General features: G+C 37.8%; 1 long non-coding RNA gene across 1 annotated transcript; it reads left to right on the forward strand.

The window, feature by feature from the left end:
* The first annotated feature begins 1,838 nt into the window (after positions 1-1,838).
* Positions 1,839-4,917, forward strand: LOC113831650. Its single transcript, XR_003481465.2, has 3 exons — positions 1,839-1,893; positions 2,250-2,373; positions 2,520-4,917. It is a non-coding gene; the product is annotated as an uncharacterized LOC113831650 (long non-coding RNA).
* Positions 4,918-24,259: the final 19,342 nt, after the last annotated feature.

Consider the following 24,259-nt stretch of genomic DNA (forward strand, 5'->3'; position numbering starts at 1 on the left):
AAGGCGACCCAGTATGAGGAATAGGTTCCTGGAAGCTAGCCAAAGCATTAGGGGCAGGCTCTGCTTCCACCACGAGGAATCCTACAATCCCACAAGTAGATCAAGCCACTGTCTGTAACACATATGTCAGTCCCAGGCAGGCTCTCTAGATGTTGGTCCAGAGTCTGTTTGCTCGTATAAACCCAGGTAGTTGTTTCCATAGGTTCCATTGTGATGGCTTTGACCCCCTGCCCAGCTCATATAATCCTTCCTCCCTTTCTTCAACAATTAATAAATGGGAACTTGTGAAACTGAATACTGTCAATAGTACAAAATGGCAGCCTACAGAATGGGAAAAGATCTTCACCAACCCCACATCTGATAGAGGACTTATCTCCAAAATATATAAAGAACTTAAGAAACAAGACATCAAAAAAAACAAATAATCCAATTTTTAAAATGGGGTACAGATCTAAACAGAGAATTTCCAATGGAAAAATCTCAAATGTCTGAGAGACAGTGAAAGAATTGTTCAACATCCTTTGCCATCAGGGAAACGCAAATCAAAGTGATTCTGAGACATCATCTTACACCTGTCAGAATGGCTAAGATCAAAAACACTGATGACAGCTCACACTGGAGAAGATGTGAAGCAAGGGGAGCACTCCTCCACTGCTTGTGGGAGCTCAAACTTATACAGCCACTATGGAAATTAATATGGATGTTTTTCAGAAAATTACTAATCAATTTGCCTCAAGACCCAGCTATACCACTCTTGGGTATATACCAAAGAATTCTCAATAATACCACAAGGACACTTGCTCAAGTATGTTCATAGCAGCTTTATTCATAATAGCTAGAACCTGGAAACAAACTAGATGCTGCTCTACTTAAAAATGGATAAAGAAAATGTGGTACATTTACACAATGGAGTATTGCTGAGCTGTTAAAAACAATGACATTAGGAAATTTGAAGGCAAACTGATGGAACTAGAAAAAAATCATCCTGAGTGAGATAGTCCAGACCCAGAAAGACAAACATGGTATGGACTCAGTTATAAGTAGATATTAGCTGTAAAGGATAACCATGCTACAATCCACAAACTCAAAGAGGCTAGGTAACAAGGACAGCTCAAGGAGGGGATCAGGCATGCATGGATTTCCCTGGGAAGGGAAAATAGAAGAGATCTCCTGGGTAAGTTGGAGGCTGGCAGGCATAGGAACTTGAGGGATTGGGTTTCAGGGGTGTAGATGCAGGGAGAGAGTAATGAAAGAGGATTCTTGATTAGGGGAAACCTAGTGCAAGGAAAACTCCCATGAATATACAAAGATGACCCCAGCTAAGTCTCCTAGCAATAATGGTTGAGTACCCTAATCTGGCCATTTTTTGTAATCAGTTGGTAATTACTCCAATTGTCATCAGAGAACCTTAATCCAATAACTGATGAAAACAGATCCAATGATCTACAGCTGAGCTCTGGGAATCCTGTTGAAGGGTAATGGGTATCTTAATTGTAGAATCAGTGTCTAAGACTGCCTGATTTACAAGCAGTCTATAGAACCTGCTGCTTATTACCACCTAATGCCCTCAGCCCCTTGCTGCTTATTACCACCCAGTGCCCTCAGCCCCTTGTTCCCACCAGTTACTCCGAACACACACACACACACACACACACACACACACACACACACACACACAGACACACACACACACACACACACACAAATTACTGAGGTCACTCAAGTGTGCAACATTGGTATCCTGGATACTTTGAACTAAAGGAGGTTTGGAGGCATCAAGAATAGTACCACACACAAAGTCTGTCTCTGCCCTTTTTCTAACTTACTTTTATCCTGCTTGCCTTGCAGGAGATGGCCACAGGCAGGCTGTAGAAACTGGAACCACTCTCTTCAGTGAGTATTCACTCTGCTCCTATAAGGCTAGATAGCCCAAGGTCATGGGCTGGGACATAGAGTGTGGCTCTCTCCTCTAAATCTAAGAATGTTGTTAAAAAGAAGAATTCAGAGTTTTGGTCTCATATCAGAAGAGTCACCTAGTGTGGGGCATAAGAAAATCAAAAATTCAGGGACTGTTGTTGTCAAAATTCTGTTATCTCCCCAAAATTCTGTTTCTCCCCATACTTACTTTCATCTCTTTAGTATCTTTATTTGAATAAATATCCATCAAAAAAATTAAACTTTCTGTTTTGATATTAATAATGTTTAAGTTTTCCACAAAGAACAATAAATTTTCCTAACAATCTCTGAAGTCTTCAGAAGGAAGATGGGGCCTCAAAATGTTTCCACCTGTTTCATAATGATGCCATCAAGCAGATAAACACCAGTCAAGGATCAGCTTTGGACTACCAACTACTCAAGACAATTCCAAATTAGGTAACTGAGATGGTTCACCTTCTTATAACACTGGCTAGAACTTCTGATAAGAACTCCAGATAAGCCTTACTTACTACTCAGCAACAAGGTACAAATGTTATAGCTAGTCTTCTTGAGACTTAATCATTGTTTTAATTTTCTTACAGGATCCTATAGAGAAACTGTCACTCCCAAGACAGCTGGAAGTAATTCTAAGAAAACAATCACCCCTCTCCCAACAGTTGAGTTGAATGGATTTTGTTTTTTTTCTCTCAAGGTTATGGATAATTGTCACCTGTTAAGTTATAAATTGTAATGGATTGGGGTGGGATATGAAGTTCTTAGACTCAGGAATCTCTTTTGGAAAAGAAAAAGGGAATGGATGGGATGGGATAATAGGTAGATTAGTGTATCTACTTGTGAACTATTTTAGCAACTATTAGTTATAATTTACATTTATATAGATCTTTATATTTTGATACATATGTAAAATTATTTTGTATTCCTTTCTAAGGTAATTTGTTTATTGATACAGATTCAAAATTACATTTGTTATATTATGTACATTCCTATTTCTGCTTACAATATTTTGTATACAAATGTAAGATTATTTTGTCATACTGTATATATGGATATTTCTACCTCTGCTTAAGATATTTTATATATTGATACAAATTAAGGATATTTTTGTCATATGCTGTACGTTCATTTAAAGATTGCTTATTTTTCTATGAGAAGCTTTAGTCAGTAAGCTATATATGAATTTCAGGTAATGGTCACCCATGCTTGTCATACCTAGCTATGTAGTTAGGCTCTCTAGATGCACAGGTATGTACTCATCATAGATACTTGATCTTCAAACACTTCAAAGACCTACAGAATATGACATTTAAATGTTTTAATAATTTATAATCCTTTTGATATCAGACACAACTGCTCCTAGCAGCACTGAGCTATTCCCGAGAAAACAATGGGCACTGGAGATATTTCATTTGGAGCTTGTTTTCTTCTTAGCAAAACTGGCCTGTTAGGCAAAGAACTGCACTTGCTTCAACTGCTGACAGCAAGTACATTGTCCAAACTGACAAGCAGGTTACAAAAAAAAAAAGTGGCTGCTGATGCTTGCCAAGACAAGGTAGGACAGCCTTTCAAATTTTCCTGTTTCTGAAATTGGTCTGTCAGATATTCTAGGCCTACAGCCAAAGTTGATTGCCCCAATATTATTATGAGACTTTGGGTGACTGTCCAGGTAGCCAGATATTTCCATCATTTCTTGCACCTTTTGGAAGTTGCTTGCTTGCACTTCCTGCTTACTCAGGTAATATTATGTTTCCTTCTTAGATCTTTGATGGGGTTGAAGACTAGATAGTCACAGGTACTATGCTCTCATATCTTAGCTAAGACATTTTAGATACAAGACTTAGACTCCTCAGCATAGAGTAGCTGTGGGAATAATCTCTATATTTTGCCTATCACCTATAGCCTGAATATTTAGTGTGTATTTCTTGCTTGATGTTGTTCTTGGTTATACTTCTAATTTTATGTATGATTTACCTTTTCTTTTTCCTGGATGGTACTTGATATCTGTTCTCATTATACATAGTTTTGTATTAGGTTTAGAACTCTCTTATTAAGACAAAAAGGGGGATTGTTGTGGGAATTCATTCAGCCAGTAGCTTTTGAGGTACTATGTGTGACTGACAAATGCAGAGAGGTGGCATGCTCTCTTTCTAGGGTGGTGGTCAGAGATCAGATTGCAGGTTCCAGCACCCCTGGGCAGAAGGCCACAGTGGTTCTCTACTTCATTTATAATTCATGAGTGACTCCCCAATAAATGTCTGTTATCCCTTTAATTCAGGCTCTCATGGACTCACTTACAATTGCCTTTTATACTACTCTCTCTGAACTTCTAAAGAGGACATGGATAAGTAGAAGAATCTATGTGTTTAGCTTGCAGGCAAAAATAACATATCACAGACACACTCACACACACACTTACACACACATACACACACACACACACACACACACACACACACACACACACACTTACATGTAAGCATGTTCAAGTTGCTTTCTGAGAGACAAATTATAAATCAACACAGTAGCTCCTAGTTTCCCAAGATATAATGATTGAAAACACTTATTCTGTTTTGTTTGTTTTTGTGGGAAAACTAAGCATCAATGGGCCTGACACCTGGCCTAGACTGATAGTAAGAGCATGCACAGTAGATATCTCTTGACAGCCAGCCTAGATCTGCCAGAGGGCCTTGACAACAGCAGATGAGAAATTATGTTGACCTATTCTATCAATAGCGACTATATCACCTCAGCAGATGCCAACTAAATGGATCCCCTCTGGGTCAGGGTTGAGGGATATATGAGGTTTACCCCTTCCTGGAATAAACTGAGGTTGTTGTTTCAATTTGTTGCCTGTGTTTCTGGTGTTACGCCTACCTTCCCCCATTCCCAAGGGACACCCGTCAGGATCCTGCAACATGATTTATTTAAGTCTTCTTTTCTAAAGAGAGAGAGAAAGAAAGCATGGTGTTAAGTGGGTAGGGAAGTGGGGACAATCTGGGAGATGGTGGGAGGGGAAGCTATGATCAGAATATATTGTTTAAATTTTCAATAAAAAATAAAATACAAATATAACTCAAGGAAATTATAAAAGAAAGTCATGAAAGAAGCAGCATTACCATGGACCTTGCAAATAGCATCCACACTGATTAGAAATTATGTCCTGTGGTTGGTACATTTTTCCATGGCTATAACTACACATTGCCTCTGAACATTTGGATCATGTAATTCACTGCCTTTGCTTACATTCTATGTGTGCAAAGCCCTGTATACCCTCTACAGAGAAAGACAGGCTGGCAAAACCTTTATTGACACTGTGGCTGCTAATGGGGTAGTTTTCATTTCAATTTAATATACTGGAATCCTGATATATAGTTCAGTATCTTAGTGTGAATCTTCTGAATCATTTCCTTTCACTATCCTGGCAAAATGGCATTCCTAAAGCTGCCTACTTAAGGTCAGCTAAAGGACTGGGCAAATGCAATTTCACTCAGCTTTCTGAAGTCTGTACTCTTCATGTAAACCTCTGCCCTCACTATCCACCTACCTTTTGGGCTGACTCTGCTGTCTTGGGAGGGGTATTAAAGGGGATTATGAACAAAACTAGCCTAGTCTGGTACATTTCATTTCTGCCTTATATAGCATGCTCCCTTTCTGTATCTAATATCCCACAAGATAACCATTTAAGTAATGTGAAACTCTGAAGCTTTTTAAACTTCAACTGGCTAAACCTGACTAGTATGCCAGCATTTTATGGTTTCAATAGGACACCTGGCTTCTTCAGTTTCATAAAGACTAGAAAGGGAAATTTAAAATCGCTCACAAGAAACCATACTAGGACATATTCAAAATCTAGGCGTTTTGAGGAAAATGCGCATGAGGAAATAATTTAATAATTTTGATAAGTGTCAGCAATAAATAAAAACAATAAAACACATAATTTTATTTATAATAAATCCTGTGTCAATACTAATTTGTACACAGTCCTCACATAGACTGTTGCCAAGCTCTTTTATCAGTAGATAAACATCATCAAATAGTGTATATCCTGTCTCTAGCCCCTTTCCCAATAAGTGTCATCACATTTTATTTGTCATCTATCCTTTATCTATTAAAATGAAACATTTTTCCACTTCATCATAAGCCATGACTCACACACTCCTCTACTGCTTGATTATAGTTTTGGTAATATCTCATTGTGTAGCTCTGTCTGGCCCGGAACTTGTTGTAGACCAGGTTGACCCCACAGAGATCTGTCTGCCTCTGATGTATTGGGACTTATGGCATGTGCCATCACACCTAGCTCTACCACTTTCATAATCATAGAGAAACAAGAAGTCTTGACTGGTTTATCTCAGGCTCCACAAATATATTACCAAACATGGAACTGAGAAGAGATACACAGTTTCATACCCACCATATCTTGTTTCTAGCACAAATTTATCATGGGTATCAGTAAATTCAGCAGTGTAGAAAATAATAATCACCTGGTCTGTGTTTTGTTTTTTGTAAATTATAGTCGTGATTTTCCTCTTTGATTACATATGCAACAAATTCTCTAAACCTGGGCATGTTAAAACTTGCATCATTGTACCTTTATATATGAAAGATAGTTTAATGAAGCATAGGAATCTGCTTTCAAAATTATTTCCTTCCAAATACCTAAGTCCATCACTTCACTGGTACCAACTATAAAACTCCATTGTATTGTTGTCATTGAAAAGGCCAATATTGGGGAATTTCCTTATTTCAATAGCTGAATTTCAATAATTAAAAATTAGAGTTTTAAAATTTTAGATCAACTGAAATTTGTTATATAAATGTAGAGTTGTTTTCATTTTATTTGAGTATGTATAGAATCTGATTTAAAATTCTTTTCTGACAGTTCTGGTTATTTTTTTAATTTGGGAAAATTATGTATAATCAAGCTTTTTGCTTTTTTATAATTTTTTAATGTAGAAACAATCTTGTTTTACATATCAATCCCAGTTTTCTCTTCCTTCCACTCTCCCATGTCCACCATCCAACCCCCATCCACTCCCCAGGGAGGGTGAGGTCTTCCATGGGGATCATCAAAGTCTGTGATATCATTTGGGGAGTGTCTAGGCCATCCCCCTTGTATCTAGGCTGAGAGAGTATCCCTCCATTGGGAATGGGTTCCCAAAGTCCATTTGTGCACTAGGGATAAATATTGGTTCCACTGTCAAAAGTCCCATAGACTGCCCAGGCCTCCTAACTGACACCCACCAGGGGGCCTGGTTCTGTCCACTGCTGGTTCCCCAGTTTTACTACTGAGGTCTATGTGCTCCCACTTGGTCAGGTAAGCTGTTTCTGTGTGTTTCTCCAGCATGGTCTTGACCCCTTTGTTAATCACTCCTCACTCTCTACAACTGGATTCCAGGAGTTTAGCTCAGTTCTTAGCTGTGGGTCTCTGCTGCTACTTCCATAAGCTACTGGATGAAGGCTCTAGGATGGCATTTAAGGTAGTCGTCAACCTCATTATAAGGGGAAGGGCATTTAAGGTAGCCTCTCCACTATTACTTAGACTCTTAGTTGGAGTCATCCTTGTGGATCTCTGGACATTTCCCTAGTGCCAGATTTCTCTTTAAACCTTTAATGGCTCCCTCTATTAAGGTGTCTCTTTTCTTGCTCTCCTGTATTCTTCCCCTGGCTCAGTCTTTCTGATCCTTCATGTTCTCCTCCTCCTTCCTCTTCTCCCTTTCTCTTTCTCCTACCTCCTTCCCCTCTCACTTCATGCTCCCAATTTTCTCAGGGGCTCTTGTCACTTTCCCCTTCTAAGGGGAACATGTATGTGTCTTTAGGGTCCTCCTTGTTTCCTAGCTTCTCTGAAGGTGTGGATTATGGGGTGGTAATCCTTTGCTCTATGTCTAGTATCCATATATGAACGAGTACATACCATGTTTGCTTTTCTGTGCCCAGGTTACCTCATCTAGGATGGTTTCTTCCAGTTCCATCCATTTGCCTACGAATTTCAAGTTTCCATTGTTTTTTGTCCCCCCCCCCACTGGGTAGTATTTCATTGTGTAAATGTACCACATTTTCTTAATCCATTCTTCGGTTGAGGGGCATCTAGGTTGCTTCCAGGTTCTGGCTATTACAAATAATGCTGCTTTGAACATAGTTGAACAGATGTCCTTGTTGTATGAAAATGAATCCTTCGGGAATATGCCTATATTGCTGGATCCTGAGGTAGGCTGATTCCCATTTTCCTGAGAAACCACCATACTGATTTCCAGTTTTTATTATTTTAGTTTTATTATTTTTTGTGATGTTTCTATTCAGCTTCAGACCTTAATAGATATTTCTGAAAACAAGAAAATTGTATTATCTTTCAGTAATTTGATTTTTTTATGTTATTTCTTTTTATTCATAGTGGTATGCCTTTTTGATTTAGTAATCTTGGTTGAATTTGCCCATTCAAATTGTTAAGTGAAGGACAGGCACAATCAACAGATTCATAAATATCTGTTTACCTAATTAGCATTGCACATACATAGGTGTTTTTTTTTAACCTGCCTGGTAAATGTAAAAAAATTAAATGTAAAAAAATAATTGACACATTATCTTGGTGGATTTTTTCTTTAATGTGTATGAAATGCCCTTTCACATGTCTTTTGATAAATTTTATTTTGAAGTCTATATTGTTGGATGTTGAAATGGTTATACCAGTTTGTTTCTTGGATCTATTTGCTTGGAAAGTCTTTTTCCAGACCTTTCCTCTGATGTACTGGTCTTTGATATTGAAGTATGTTTCTTATATGCATCAAAGTAAAACAAACATATTTGTATAAATGTGTGCTCTTTTGTGAGTGTGTTCCTTCTTTGTTCACAAATAAGGGAAGTGTCTCCTACACACTTTAGAGTGGAGTGGAATTTTTGTTCTTTCCCATTTTTGTGGTTTTAGGCCTCTGCACTTAACAGAGTGTATGCTCAGCTAGATTTATATTGTTCATGAAATAAAATTCTTCAGTGTTGTGTATATTCATTGTAGGCATATGTGTTTTTCCAGACATTGATACCTTAATATTCCTTTTAGTCCTTTTGTAGTCACCTTTTCCCACCCAATTAAATTACATTTTAATTCTACACTATATTCTGATATATTTGTATCTGATTATTTATTGTATTTGTTAACTATTATGTATCTTATTTATTATATCTTATATTTATTGTATATAATATTCTTCCTTATTTATATTTATTTTAAGCCTAATGTTTAAATTACTATAATTTCAAGATTATTTTAATATAGGAACAGATTTTTAATGTATTCCTGAATTATAGTGGTATTCTCATTAATGCATGAATAGAAAACTATACAAAATGGGTCAGCAAGATAGCTTAGCAGGCAAAAGCATTTGCCGCAAAAACCTGATGACTTGATTCAATCTCTACAACCCATGTGGTGGAAAGAGAGAACTGATTCCCTCGAGTTTCTTATGATTCCATACACATGTGCTATGGCACATGCATTATGACAGATGTCACACACACAGAGACACACACACACACACACACACACACACACACACACAGACACACACAGACACACACAGACACACACACAAGCAATCAACCCTGAAAATATACATACACATAAGTAACATTATGGACTTATCAGGTAGTATTCAGAAAAGTTAATATATGTACATATACACATATGTATGTAATAACAATTGGTGAAAAAATAGACCATGAGTTTGAAGAAGAAATGGAAAAATATGGAGAGATTTGGAGTGAACAATGGTAAGAGAGAAATGTAATTAAATTATAAACTCAAAAAATAAAATAAATAAAAAAGTAAAATCATTTAAAAGTTAATTTTTAAATTTATAAAAGAAATCTGATTTAGTAATAATAGGTGACATTGAAAAAGTTAATATATGGGAAGGAGTAAGCAGAATTAAACCAAAAATTAACTTTCAAATTTACTCTGAATGTTTATTATCTTTGAAATTTCTATACTCCACATCAATTTTGCAAAGTTATTAGAGTAAAATAAATTTTAATACAAAATTAATTTTGAAAAGAACACAAATGAGAAAATGGTGCAAGTTATAAAATAATAGAAAAAGCTGAAATATGAATAGCTAATGATCAGACAAAAGGAGTTAATCAGATTAATAGTTAACTACTATTATATATATATATAATAGCTGAAATTCATTTTAAAACTAAGATTAAAAAGTTTGAACTATATAAGTATCTTTTTAGAATTATTTGTGGTAAAATTAATCACATGACAGTCATATAATTAAATCTGTCTGTGGTAAATAATAAATATTAAAAACTAGGAAAAATAAAATGAACAATTGCATCTACTTATAGAAAGAGTTCATGACCTTCAGCTACAGGGAAAAATATATAGTCAGATGACGCTCATGGCAAAGTACATGCAAGCCAGCAAGAGACCAAATGAGTCTGCATACAGCAACTTCCTTTTAAATTTACTTCTAGATTTATTTATGTGTATCAAATATTTACATGTATGGTTGTATACCACATGTGTGCCTGGGACTTACAGAGGTGAGAAGAGGGCATTGTATTCTTTGAAACTACAATCACAGGTAGTAATTTGTCACAATGTGGGTTCTGGGAATGAACACAGGTCTGCTACAAGAACATCAAGAATTCTGAACCATTGAGCAATCTCTCCAGCCCCCATACAGAAATTCTTAATGTGATACTCAAAAGCCTTAATCAAATGAAATGCTAGAACTACCTAGGTAGACCACAAGAAGTTTGGAAAAGGAAAATTAAAAAATAAAAATGAGTACAAATGAAAAATTAAAAAAAATAAAAACTAAAATAAAAAGTAAAGTGGTAGATTTGTGTCCTAAAACAAATCATTTTATTAATAAAATTGGTTTTTATTTACAAATTAAAAAGTGATACTTTAATAGGATTTCTCCATCAAATCCTCCCCCTCTGGCAGGGGGGATGGAGGACTCCAAGGAAACAAGGCCTTCTAAAAACAGCAGGACTGATGTGTTTAGGAAAGAACTCACAGAGACTGTAGCAACAAGCACAGGGCCTGTATGCATCAGATGAGGTCCCAGAGCTGAGAGAAGAAGTGGACACAAACCATCATCCCTAACCCAGAAGCTATCACCAGCTGATAACCACTCACAAATGAAAATTTAGTCTTCTCCAAGGGAGTCTCACTGGTGGGAAACAAACACGATTAAATGTATGCCCATGTCTAGCCTTAGGTTGACAACAAAAACTGAACATCTTTGGAGATACTTTGCCTTATAATACTTTGTTGGGGTTTGTTTGTTTTTTGTTTGTTTTTAACCTATGCATACATATTCTGGCTTCTTGTTTTGTCTTTTAATGGGATTCCTGTGTATAAGAATGTATGTGTTTCTTATGATTTTTCTTTGGCTCTTTTTCTTCTGTTTGCTTTTTTCCCTATTCCAGTTCTTTGTTTTTTTTTTAAATCTTATTTAGTTTTATTATTGCTGTGGATATGTTTGTTTGTTTTTTAAGGAGAGCTAGAAAGGGTGTGGATTTGGATGGGAGAGAAGGTTGACAAGACTTCGGAGGAGTTGGGAGAGGGGAAACACTAATCAGAATATAATGTAGGAAACAATTTATTTTCAATAACATAAAAAAGAGGGAAAACAATAGACACTGGCAGATAGATTTTAAATATATGACCAAACATTATGTATTCGCTAAAAAATTCATTTTAGATATATACTATATATGCATAGCTTGAAATAAAATAACAGGAGCATTTGGGAGGCAGAGGCAGTTGGATTCCTGTGAGTTCAAGGCCAGCTGGGTCTGTGTAATGAGCTGAGGTCAGTCACAGCTACATAGAAAGATCCTGTCTCAAAACAAACAAACAAACAACAAAAGAACTCGATCGCCCCACAAAAGAAAGCAAGAATGAGAAGATTATGAGATAAGATAATTTCAGAACAATGACAAATTCACTTGCTAGAGACAGATACATACTATGCTGATAAAATGCTGAATTTAATGAAAACATGTAGTAATTATAAGTGCATATATATTACCATCCAAGATACAAAACATACAAAACTATCTGATAGAGTTCAAAAGGAGAGTTTAGGTTATGAGGGCACTAGGATTATGAATTCCAGAAGATAACGAATTTGCAACAGCAAATTGTTTCTCCTCCACTCTCCTGTCAGGTGGGGAAGAAGCTCCTTGACCTTTGCCCTCCAGCTTTCCAACACATGGGAACACAGCAGAAAGCCCTTCCAGATATCAGTACTTTGATTTTGGACTTTCCACCTCCGTGAAGTGAGAAAGTGTTTGTCATTTGTTAATTACTCAGTCAGTGACCTCTCTTATAGTGGTGCAAAATATTTGAGAAACCACAAAAGAAGTAACTTGTATTTGCAACTCTTGATTAGATGATGGACAAGTGTTTGATATCTTTTTGTGATCACTCGTTAACTACAAATACAAGAAATAAAAATAAGCATGCACTTTCAATATCACATTCATGCTGAAGTTCACTTCCTTAACATACTTGATTATCTCCAACCACGCCTTAAATTTGTGAAATATAACTAGATACCAACACAGAACCTAACATTATAAAAGTAATTTGATAATTGATAATTGAAGGTACCTTCTAGAAGTTATCAGAAAAGTGTTGCATGGTTGGGAAGATTTCTCGGTGGACAAAGTTCCTGCCTATGTTAAGCTTGAGTACCAGTCGAGTGCCCCAGAACCCACATAAAACATGGATGTGGTAGCTCACCTGAGTATTGCCATATTAAGAGATGGGACAGGCAGTCCATGGGAATCACCAGCCCTCCAATCGAGCAGAAACAATAAACTAAAGAATTAGTGAGAGACCTTGTTCCAAAAATTGTAAAGTGGAGTGATAGATACAGATGCTTGACATTGATCTCTGTCCACCACATGCATACACATGGGGCAGGGCATCCTCATTTACATACACTCTCTCTCACACACATACAAGCAAGAACTGTTGTATTTTGAAAATGCTTTTAATGGAAAAAGCACTACTAATTATTTCCTTTCTTTTTACATAAAATATCGTCACACATTCATTATATTTCTTTGCATTTGGAGATTTTAATGTAGTTAATTGTGAAATGATTTATTATTAACAACAGAATTTTGGGAGGAACTTTTCTATCCTTTACTGCATTCTACTATTATTGCAGAATTCTTATCAGGAAATCATTTTCACCTCCTTTTAAAAGGTGTTAAAAACAAATTTTCTTGTCACAAAAATAACATTACATCTAATTAATTGTAGCTTACAGGTACCATAAATAATCCATTGTGTGGTGTTAGAACTTCATTTCCACATACCTTATATCATCCAACATAGAGCCCAATTGTTTTATCACTACAGGTCAGTAAGACATGAAAATGTCAAAGTTTTTATTAATGTTAATTCCATAATTCCATGATAGCTCATCAAACTGTCTAGTGCAGAATGTACTAAGAAATGGCAATTACTTTTAATTTTACTTAACATGCAAATGTGTTTTCAAGATGAGGATACGTTTTGTGTTTAGGGAAATTTGACTATTATCCAAAGCAAAAGAAACATTTCATCATTAAAATTGATATTTCAAAGACTACAGAAGGAGGAAAAAGAATTCAACATACTTTGTAAATCTTTTCTTCATAATTATGTAAGAATCACAAACCGTTTTTTGCAGATTTTATTTGAATTAGAAACAAGATTGCTTTACATGTCAATCCCAGTTCCCTCCCTCCCCTCCTCCCCTCTCACCTCCCTCCCACCAACTAAAACCCAACCTATCACATATCCTTTCTGCTCCCATAGGGGGGTCATCGGAGTCTATCATATCCTTTGGGATAGGACCTAGGCCCACCCCCTTGTGTCTTGGCTCAGGGATTTTCCCTCTATGTGGAATGAGCTCCCAAAGTCCACACCTATGCTAGGGATAAGTACTGATCTACTACAGGAGGTCCCATAGATTTCCAAGGTCTCCTCATTGAAACCCACTTTCCTGGGGTCTAGATCAGTCCCATGCTGGTTTTCCAGCTATCTCTCTGGGGACCAAGAGCTCCCTGTTGTTCAGGTCAGATGTTTCTCTGGGTTTCACCAGCCTGGTCTGGACCCCTTTGCTCATCACTCATCCTTCTCTGCAACTGGATTCCAGTTGAGTTCAGTGATTAGTTGTGGGTGTCTACTTCTACTTTCATCAGCTGCTGGCTATAGGATGGCATATAAGTCAGTCATCAATCTCATTATCTGGGGAGGGCATTTAAGGTAACCTCTCCTCTGTTGCTTAGATTGTTAGTTGGTGTCATCTTTGTAGATCTCCAGACATTTCTCTAGTGCCTGATTTATCTTTAAACCTAGAATGTCTGATGGGGAATGTACTACTACTGGGTATGTTTATCTTATTGATTGTTAAATAAAATACTGTTTGGCCAATGAGACAGCAAGTTAGACGGAACTAGGAGTCAAAGAGGATTCTGGGAAATGTAGTAGAGAAGTGCTGATCCAGGCAGGAAGTGACATAGCAAGGAGACTCATATTTAAGCAAAGGAGAAACAAGAAGGGGCCCTTTTTCCCGTTCGCCTCCTCCAACGGCAGGATGTGAGCCACCGGCAAGGAGGGACGCTAAGGTGTCCGATAAGATAAGTCTTATAAAATATATAGATTTATGATAATTGAGACTGAGCTAACAGAGGAGGAATCCTAGTCATTGGCCAAGCAGCTTTGAACCTAATACAAGTTTCTGTGTATTTATTTGGGCCTAACTCAGGCAGGCGGCTAGCGTAAAGCTCACATGTGGCGGTGGGGCTCAGACAGCTTTTGGCAGAAAGATTTATCGTAACAGAATGGTGCCAGGAGCGGGATATTGGAAGCCTACACCCCATTTGGGACAGGCTGTGGGTTCCACCGGGCCTTCGGCCTAGGCCTGGAAAGCGCACATGTGGCAGTGGGGCTCGGCAGCTTTTGGTGGAAAGATTTATCGTAACAAATGTCTCCCACTATTATGGTATCTCCTTTCTTGTTTTCTTCTATTCTTCCCCTGACTCAACATTTCTGCTCCTTTATGTCCTCCTCACCCCTCCTCTTTTTCCCTTCTCATTCTCCTAACTCCCTTCACCCTCCTCCCATGCTCCCAATTTGCTTAAGAGAATAATTCTCAACTTTATATGGAAAAACAAAAGACCCAGGATAGCCAAAACAACCCTGTACAATAAAGGAACTTCTGGAGGCATCATCATCCCTGCCTCCAAGCTCTATTACAGAACTATAGTCCTGAAAATAGCTTCGTATTGGCACAAAAATAGACAGATAGGCCAATGGAATAGAGTTGAAAACCCTGATATTAACCCACACACATACAAACACCTGATTTTTGACAAAGAAGTTAAATTTATATGAGGGAATAAAGAAAGCATCTTTAGCAAATGGTGCTGGCATAACCGGATGCTGGCATGTTGAAGACTGCAGATAGATCCATGTCTATCGCCAAGCACAAAACTTAAGTCCAAATGGATCAAAGACCTCAACATAAATCCAGCCACACTGAACCTATTAGAAGACAAAGTGAAATACCCTTGAATTAATTGGTACAGGAGACTGCTTCCTGAACATTACACCAGTAGCACAGAATCTAAGATTAACAATTGATAAATGGGACCCCCTGAAACTGAGAAGCTTCTGTAAGGCAAAGGACACAGTCAGCAAGACAAAATGGCAGCCCACAGACTGGGAAAAGGTATTCACTAACCCCACATCTGACAGAGGGCTGATCTCCAAAGCATACAAAGAACTCAAGAAGCGAGTCTCCAAAAATCCAAACAATCCAATTAAAAAGTGGGGTACAGAACTAAATAGGCAATTCTCATTAGAGGAATATAAAATGGCTGAAAGGTACATAAGAAAGTGTTCAACATCCTTAGCCATTCAGGGAAATGCAAATCAAAACAACTCTGAGATACCATCTTACTCCTGTTAGAATGGCTAAAATCAAAAACACCAATGACAGTTTATGCTGGAGAGGATGTGGAGAAAGGGGAACACTCCACTGCTGTGGGAGTGCCAACTTGTACAGCCACTTTGGAAATCTGTATGGTGACTCCTCAGGAAAATGGAAATCAGTCTACATCCAGCAATTCCACTCTTAGGCATATACCCAAAAGAAGCACATTAAACACAACAAGGACATCTGTTCAACGATGTTCATAGCAGCACTATTTGTAATAGCCAAAACCTGGAAGCAACCTAGATGCCCCTCAACTGAAGAATGGATAGAGAAATTGTGGTACATTTACACAATGGAGTACTACTTACTCAGCAGAAAAAAACAATGAAATAATGAAATTTGCAGGAAAATGGATGGAACTCGAAGAAACCATTCTAAGTGAGGTAACCCAATCACAAACAGACAAACATGATATGTGCTCACTCATATGTAGATTTTAGACGTAGAGTAAAGGATTACCAGCCTACAATCCACACTGCCAGAAAAACTAGTAAACAGGGAGGACCCTAAGAAATACATACATGGTCCCCTGGAGGAGGAAAAAGGGACAAACCATTTTTTTTAAGAACTGAAATATACAGGGCTGGAAAGATGGGTCAGAGTTTAAGAAGTGAAATATAATATGTGTAGCTTTAATACTGAGGCTGAAGATATTGTCGGTGTTATTTTTAGAACAAATGTAGCAACAATTCTGTGGAAAACATGTAAAGACGGGTTTAGCAATGTAAAAGTCAAGCTTTATTTAGGGAAAATATAAGAGAATGTTAAATAGAAATATTTTCTAATCCCTGTGTCCTATTAATTACTCCTTTTGTTACACTACATTGGATTATTTGTGTTTTTGGTATTTTTGACCTTTATGCGGTGGCCTCTTTTCAGTTCTGGGAGGGTTGCAGACCGAATACATATTCTCATCCCATCATAAGAGAAAATGAAGAAATCCATCAGCGGAAGAAATAAACCTGAGACTTCCCGTGTCTTTTCATTCTGAACACAAAATGCTGTAAGCTTACTCTGCCTTCAGAGTGTTAGTGTCTAGTATATGAGATGGAGTAACAATGCTGAACAAGAATGAATTTCCACAGTCTGCACTAGATATAATCCAAAAAAACTGTTTTGTCCTCTGGATCAGTCACAAACCTTCAGTTTTTATTTAACTGTGAGTTATACATATACTTGTATTAAGAAAATGTTATTAACAGAGTAACATAAATGAGTTATTTCTTGGTTGATTTATCTGACATTTTTAAAGTATCAGATATCATATATGCCAAAGATAATTATCCTATTGTTAGAATCCTGATTAAATCAGGCAAATTGCAGAATTTCTTTATAATACTCACTCCTTAAATACTAAAACCTTTGGTACCTAATTTAATGTCAGTGGCCAAACCAGATTATTTTTTCATATTAATGATTCCAAGATAGGTATTTCAATTGCATTTACCTTTATTAATTTATTAACATTACCTAGTAATGTAACAGAATAGGATAATTCATAAGGAAATATTCAACAATGGACAAATGTCTGTTGTTCTGTTCCCGAGTTTGTAGACATTCCTTGTCTTTATAAATAGTGGTAATTCATATACCCAAAGGATGCTCAATCATACCACAGGGGCACTTGCTCAACAATGCTCATAGCAGCATTATTCATAATAGCCAGAACCTGCAGACAACCTAGATGCACCTCAACCAAAGAATGGATATGGAAAATTTGGTACATTTATACAATGGAATACTACTCAGCTGTAAAAATGATGACCCCATAAAATTTGCAGGCAAATGGATGGAACTAGAAAAAAAACATCCTGAGTGACATAACTCAGACTCAGAAAGACAAACACAGTGTGTATTCAATCATAAGTAGATACTAGATATAAAGCAAAGGTTAGCCAGACTGCAATCCACAGCTCCAGAGAAGCTAGGTAACAAGGAGAACCCTAAGAGGGACACATTGATCACTCTGGAAAGGGAGATTAGATGAGATCTACTGGGTAAACTGGGAAGAGGGGAGTGGTAGTGGTGAAGAGATGAGGGATGAGAACATGAGGGAACGGGATGGTTCACAGGGGAAGGATGCAGTGGAAGAGCAATGAAAAAGAATTCTTAATAGAGAGTTTCACTATTGGCTTAGAAAGAAACTTGGTGCTAGGATAATTCCCAGAAATCAACAAAGATGGCCCCAGCTAAGACTCCTAGCAATAGTGGTGAGGATGCCCAAACTGGCCATCCCCTGTAATCAGATTGGTGAATACCCCATACCCCAACTATCACCATAAGAGCCTTCATCCAGTAACTGATGGAACCAGATGCAGGTATCCACAACTAAGAACCTGATTGAGCTCTGGGAATCCAATCGAAGAGAGGGAGGGGGAAATATATGAACAAGGGAAGTCAAGATCATGATGGAGATATCTACCGAGACAGCTGATCCAAGTTCCTGGAAACTCAAGAACTCTAGACCTACAGCTGTGGTGACTCCAGGGAACCAAACTAGGCCCTCCATATGTAGGAGACAGTTATGAAGCTTGCACTAGGTGAGGGGCACCTGGCAGTAGGACCATAATACAAATCTAGTACATGAGCTTGCTTGTAGCCATGCTCAGCCTTAGGAGAGGGGCTTGACCCTGTTGCAACCTATTGTGCCAGACTTCATTGACTCCTCATGGGCGCCCTTACTTATGAGAAGGAGTGGACTGGTGATGGGCTGGGGGGAGTCAAGGGGGACAGGAGGAGGGGTGGGAGGGAGAACTTTGATTGGTATATAAAATGAAATTTAAAAGAATAAATTATAAATATAGTGATAATTACTTTTAAAGTGTTTTGTCATTACTCAACTGAATTTGTTTGTTTACATATTCTCTAAATTACCAAACATAGTATTTTTTCATTTCTAACAGGAATGAGGAAAATAAGTTGCATTTGTTGCTTTCTTAGAGTAGGCCACTCCATAAACATCAGCCACTGTGATATTCAAGCATTTCTTTGTTACTAGTCTCCCTTCATCTGTTTGCATGTGTATAAAAGTGTGTATGTGTATGTTTGTATTTGAGTGTCTGTGTGTGTGTGTGTGTGTGTGTGTGTGTGTGTGTGTGTGGTGTTATTCAGTGTCCTTCTTTATGTGGAAATCAGAGTTTGATATAGGTGTTTTCCTAAATTCTTCTCTACCTTATTTTTGAGACTGGTCCTCCCAGTGAACCTGGAACTTGATAGTTTAGTTAGGCTGCCTGACCAAGATTGCCCTGGAATCCTCCTGTCTTTGTCTTATCAGTGCTGAAATTACAGATATGTACTGCTGTGCTGCACCTGACTTTTTACACGAATGCTAGGAACCCCAAACTCAGATTCTCATGTTAGCACAGCAAGCTCTTTACCCACTGAGTAATCTCCCAAACTCTCCCCCCAAAATCAAGAATGTGCACTGGTAAATCATTTTATACTCTCAGTGGATATAGTAATACCATTTCACCAAAGCCCTCTCTGAGCCTTAATTCCCTAAAGAATGTTGCAACAACATAGACAATGGACCTAGCATTACTTTGAATGAACATGCAAAAGATGAAAGAAAGATAAATGGCCTTTTCAGAAAAGCAAAGAGCGCTGATGTTTCTGGTTCATTTAATTGTTCTGCCCTTTTCACGCCAATTTCCACAGGTGAAAGCAGGGAGGGGTTGAGAACTGCTTATGAAATGGCAGCTGGCCGCTTCCAATTGCTCTAAACCAGGGAGAACTTTTCTTGGAATTGACTGAGAATAATTCCTAGAAAAGTTATCCTCTTAAGATATGCCATCTTATTTTAGATAAAATTTCATGAACAAGCAAGTACTTTCAGAATTTTTTCTCAGGACAAAAATGCTCCCAAAACAAAACGTAGAAAGAAACAACTTTAGGATTGAGACATTAAACAATTCTTGTTACAGTCATTCTTCTCTTTTCCTTAATAGCCAGTTGTTAAATAGTACCTGATGTGTAGGAAACAATCAAAGTCATGCATTTTTAGGGGTTGAATTTTTGTGTTTTCACAATATTTATCTGCCCCTGCCAGTGCAGATTCATTTAGGACCTAAGCTCTCTAGCAGATCAAAGTTTTCAACTTTAAATTACACCAAAAAGTTTTGGAAGTCCTGTGGTAAGACTAATGTTCTTACAAGAGCGCTTGGGAACTAATGTGAACACTACACACAAGGAAACTTTTCCTCATTCCCTCCCTCCCTCCCTCCCTCCCTCCCTACCTCCCTGCTCCCTGCCTCCCTCCCTCCCTCCCTCCCTCCCTCCCTCCCTCTCTCCCTTCCTCCTTCTCTCCATGCCTGCCTCCCTCCCTCCCTCTCTTCCCTTCATTCTTCTCTCATATATTATATCTCAAGGGCAGTTTACCCTCCATCCGCCCCACACCCTCTCTTGCCCCACCTCCCCTTCCCCTCAGATCCACCCCCACACTGTGATCCCCTAAGAAAACAACAGGCCTCTCAGGGACATCAAACAAATATGGCATAACATACTACAATAAGACCAGGCACATCCCATCACATCAAGGCTGGAGGAGGGAACCCAGGGTCCCATAAGTAGGCAAAAGAGTCAGAGGCCACCCTTCCTCCCACTGTAGGAGCCCACAAGAACACAAAACTACTCAGCCATAACATATATGCAGAGGACCTAGGTTAGATCCCTACAGGTCCCTGATTTCAGCGAGCCCCCATGAGCCTCATCAGTTGATTCTGTGTTCTCTTGGTGTCCCTGAATCCCCTGGTTCCTTTGATCCTTCCCCCTATTCCTCCGTAGGACTTATTGAGCTCCATCTAATGTTTGGTTGTGGTACTCTACATCAGCTCCCATCAGTTGCTGGATGAAGTTTCTTTGGTCTTTTTGATGATCATTCTACCAGGCTCTGGTCACAAAACACTTTGCAGGCAGGACAAACTGTAGGCCAAAGCTTTTGTGGCTGGGTTGGTGTCTATATATCTAATAGGAAGTCAAATGTGACTGCTTGAACTGAAAAATATTAATCACAATAACTTGGGAGAGTCTTTTTCTCTTCTTTAATATCTTCAATCTGCAGCATTTGCCAGCCTGAGAAGCTTCATTCCATAACTTCCCATATTGGTTCTTTGATTTCTCATCTGACTCATTTTATGACTTCTTCATTGTGTTCATCTTTAAAACTGGAGCCCAGGGATAGTAATGTCCTCTAGTGGAAGAGCTGTAGCAGCCAGGGACGTTGATGTCCTCTAGTGGAAAAGCTGTAGAAGGATAGCTTTTAAAGGTAGAAGCAATCTGGGCCTAGACTAGAGAGAAACAAAAACTATCTCCTAGGTTTTTTTTTCTCTCATTAATCTACTAACATTTTCTGAGCATTGCCATATGTTAGACACTGTTTAGATATAAATATGATGCAAGTTGAAATATGTTAAAACTCTAACCAACAAGAATAAAGAATGGACAAAAGAAGAAAAAGATTCACTTGTGTTGCATAGATGCTGATGAATGCTCTGCCTAAAACTTGAATGGTCCACCTAAATTGTATCATATTGGATGTTTGCTGGGATTGACAGATAGGAAAGGATAACAGAAAATGGGCATGGTTTTAAAGAACATTAATGAGAAAGCCAAAACCAATCAATTGACTAATTAACTGTCTTTAGATTTATGCGCCTGGCCCCCAATCTCTGATAGTATAGTCTGATGGGGGATGTTCTTCTGTATATATGTTTCTCTTACTGTATTTTATATCTAGAAGTAGAGCTAGAGAGTGAGTTAAAACTATTTATATAGTAATGGGGATGGACCATTTCATCAGTGAGTTTCCTGAAATAACCAGGAAACCCACACACTTAATGTCAGGTATACACATCCATCAAATAATATCAATTTGCCAATTGCACATGGCAATTTGTTGCACGTTAATTTATGAATTGCCTTTATCAAGTGATTCCTCTTTTGTAGGCAAAACACATATTTATTCATGTGCATCCACACCTCAAGGGTGCACAGCAGAGGGGCTCATACTGAGCACATTATTGCTAGTGTCAACATTAGCAGCTCTTGGCTTCATTTGAAATCTTCCTCTGCTTTCAGATGCCTAAATTGTGTTTTCATAGACCAAACATTGGAAACCTTTCCAATTAAAAGGCCTCTTTCCCCAGAGTTTAGACTATCCAGCTGCATGGTTATACTCCTTATTACTCTGGATGTCAGGTTTCATCAATGCACTTAATATAGTTTTCTTTCTTTATTTCATTCAGTTTTTTATAGAGGACTCTAACTAGATTATCTCTTTATGTGCAGAAATGAAATTGGCAGTCATCTGTATTTAGAAAACACTGGATTAATCACAATTAAAAAGGGGTTTTATAAATAATAATCTTTACTATTACAATATGGTTTCACTAACTTTGAGTCATTATGGCTAGATTCCTCTTTTGCATTGAAAAATTAAGAATGTTCCTTTCTTAAGGAACAGACATGGAAAATAAATTTACTTAGTCTTGTCTTTTCTCCAGTTAGCTCAATCACTGATGTTTTATAAATGAGCCCATTCTGGTAGAATTCCACACCACACTGTTTCTCTTTCATTGAATAAACAGTAAACTAAGATTCCTCTTGCCAGATTTCAGAAGAAATAGGCTCTTCTTAGGAAATAAAATATGAATAGTTAGATGAAAAACTGTTCTTGTATATTTAATCCTAATACCTGATGCAGTATTGAGGAAAACCAAAGTGTATCAGAACAAATGATCCCATCTTAGAGGACTTCAGATAGATAAAGGGATCCACAAACCTTTCTATACTATATACAGATATGTCTCTATCAGAACTGATTTCCAGTTACTCAAAATTTTGCAGGGTTAAAAAACTTTGAGTGACATTTTAGAAATAATCTAAGAGCCTAAAAATGTATTATTAGTAAAGTTACATATTCTATCATTCTCACTGGACTTTGTGACAAGTATAAGATGCTATTATTTTAAACACTTATAAATGATAGTAACTTTCAGGCTGCTGCTGTTCATATACATGACTGGTGAAATCCTATCACTTTAGAAATATTGTGGCTCATTAAGCAGTTTTTCCCATGATCAAATACATAGTTTAAGAGAGAGGTGGCAGGGGAGGGGGAGACCTTCAGCATATATGGCATTCTAAGCATCAATATATATCTAAGCTTCTGTGAACTGAGTTACTCTCTTTGTATCACACTCTATTAGCATAGTGAACTTCTCTATTGAGCAAAGATCTTCAATGTGTAAACAAACTCCTTGTTTGCTTATCCAGTTAGAGACTGAATCCACACAATTTTCTTTTTATCCCTGTAAACAGAACAGCACCTGGACATCAGGAAAGTCTGTGCCTGCACTTTTGCTTTGTTTCCTTGCTTAGTGGGCTCCAGCATGGAATGGGATGAGCAAGGGAGGAAAATTCAGTATGTTTCTACATTCTCTCAAGATCCTTTTTCTTGTTGTTTCATTTATTTACTTGGATTCAGAACATTCCACAGAACCTGCTACCTCATCCCCCTCATTCTCCCAAATTCCAAACCTATGTAATCAAAAGTCATGGCTTCAAGAATGAGTTACTTGCTACATTCTTGAATCTACTTTTACTGGTCAAATTTTGTTCTTTGACTGTTACATTGCATAGTAACTACTCACACTCTGCTGTACTTTACTCGCCCCCCCCACCACTCTTCCACAGATCCCTTCCTTGAAATGTAGTTGTTTTGTAGACAACTACATTTAAGCAGGGCTAAATGAGAGGCCATGAGTTTGGATCTATCTGGTGGGCTTTATGAGCTCATCAGCTGGTACACAGCTGGAGACAATGATTCCATTTCTCCAGAATTTGATCATAGTTCAGCAGTGATGGGTAGGATCCCATGAGCCTCTTCATCCATCCAGGATTCATTTTTGATGGAGCTAGTCTTGTGACAGTTGCTTCTAGCTCATGATTCCAATGGTTATGGTTATGGCATCCCGAGATGATGTAATTTTGAAGCTCTTCTCCCTGTCTTCCAGCTTTTTTACATTGTTCCAGGCCCCTCTTCTGCAATGTTACCTTAGCCTTAGAAGAGGCAGAACAAATACCTTATAATCCTCAGTATCCATTTCTTCTCAGATTCTTGAACATCCATGTATTACTGCAAATACTGTTGCTCATTGCCAAGAAAGAATTATATGATTAAGACTGAGAGTACCTTTTGTCTATGGGCATAATCAAAGATACTTAGAAGATAGTCTGATAATGTGTTACTTTAGCTATGCTACCCTATTTTCCCTTTGGGCCTACAACTTCCCCAGCTATGGGTTATTAGT

This window comes from Cricetulus griseus, chromosome 2, assembly GCF_003668045.3.
Source record: "Cricetulus griseus strain 17A/GY chromosome 2, alternate assembly CriGri-PICRH-1.0, whole genome shotgun sequence".
NCBI lineage: Eukaryota > Metazoa > Chordata > Mammalia > Rodentia > Cricetidae > Cricetulus > Cricetulus griseus.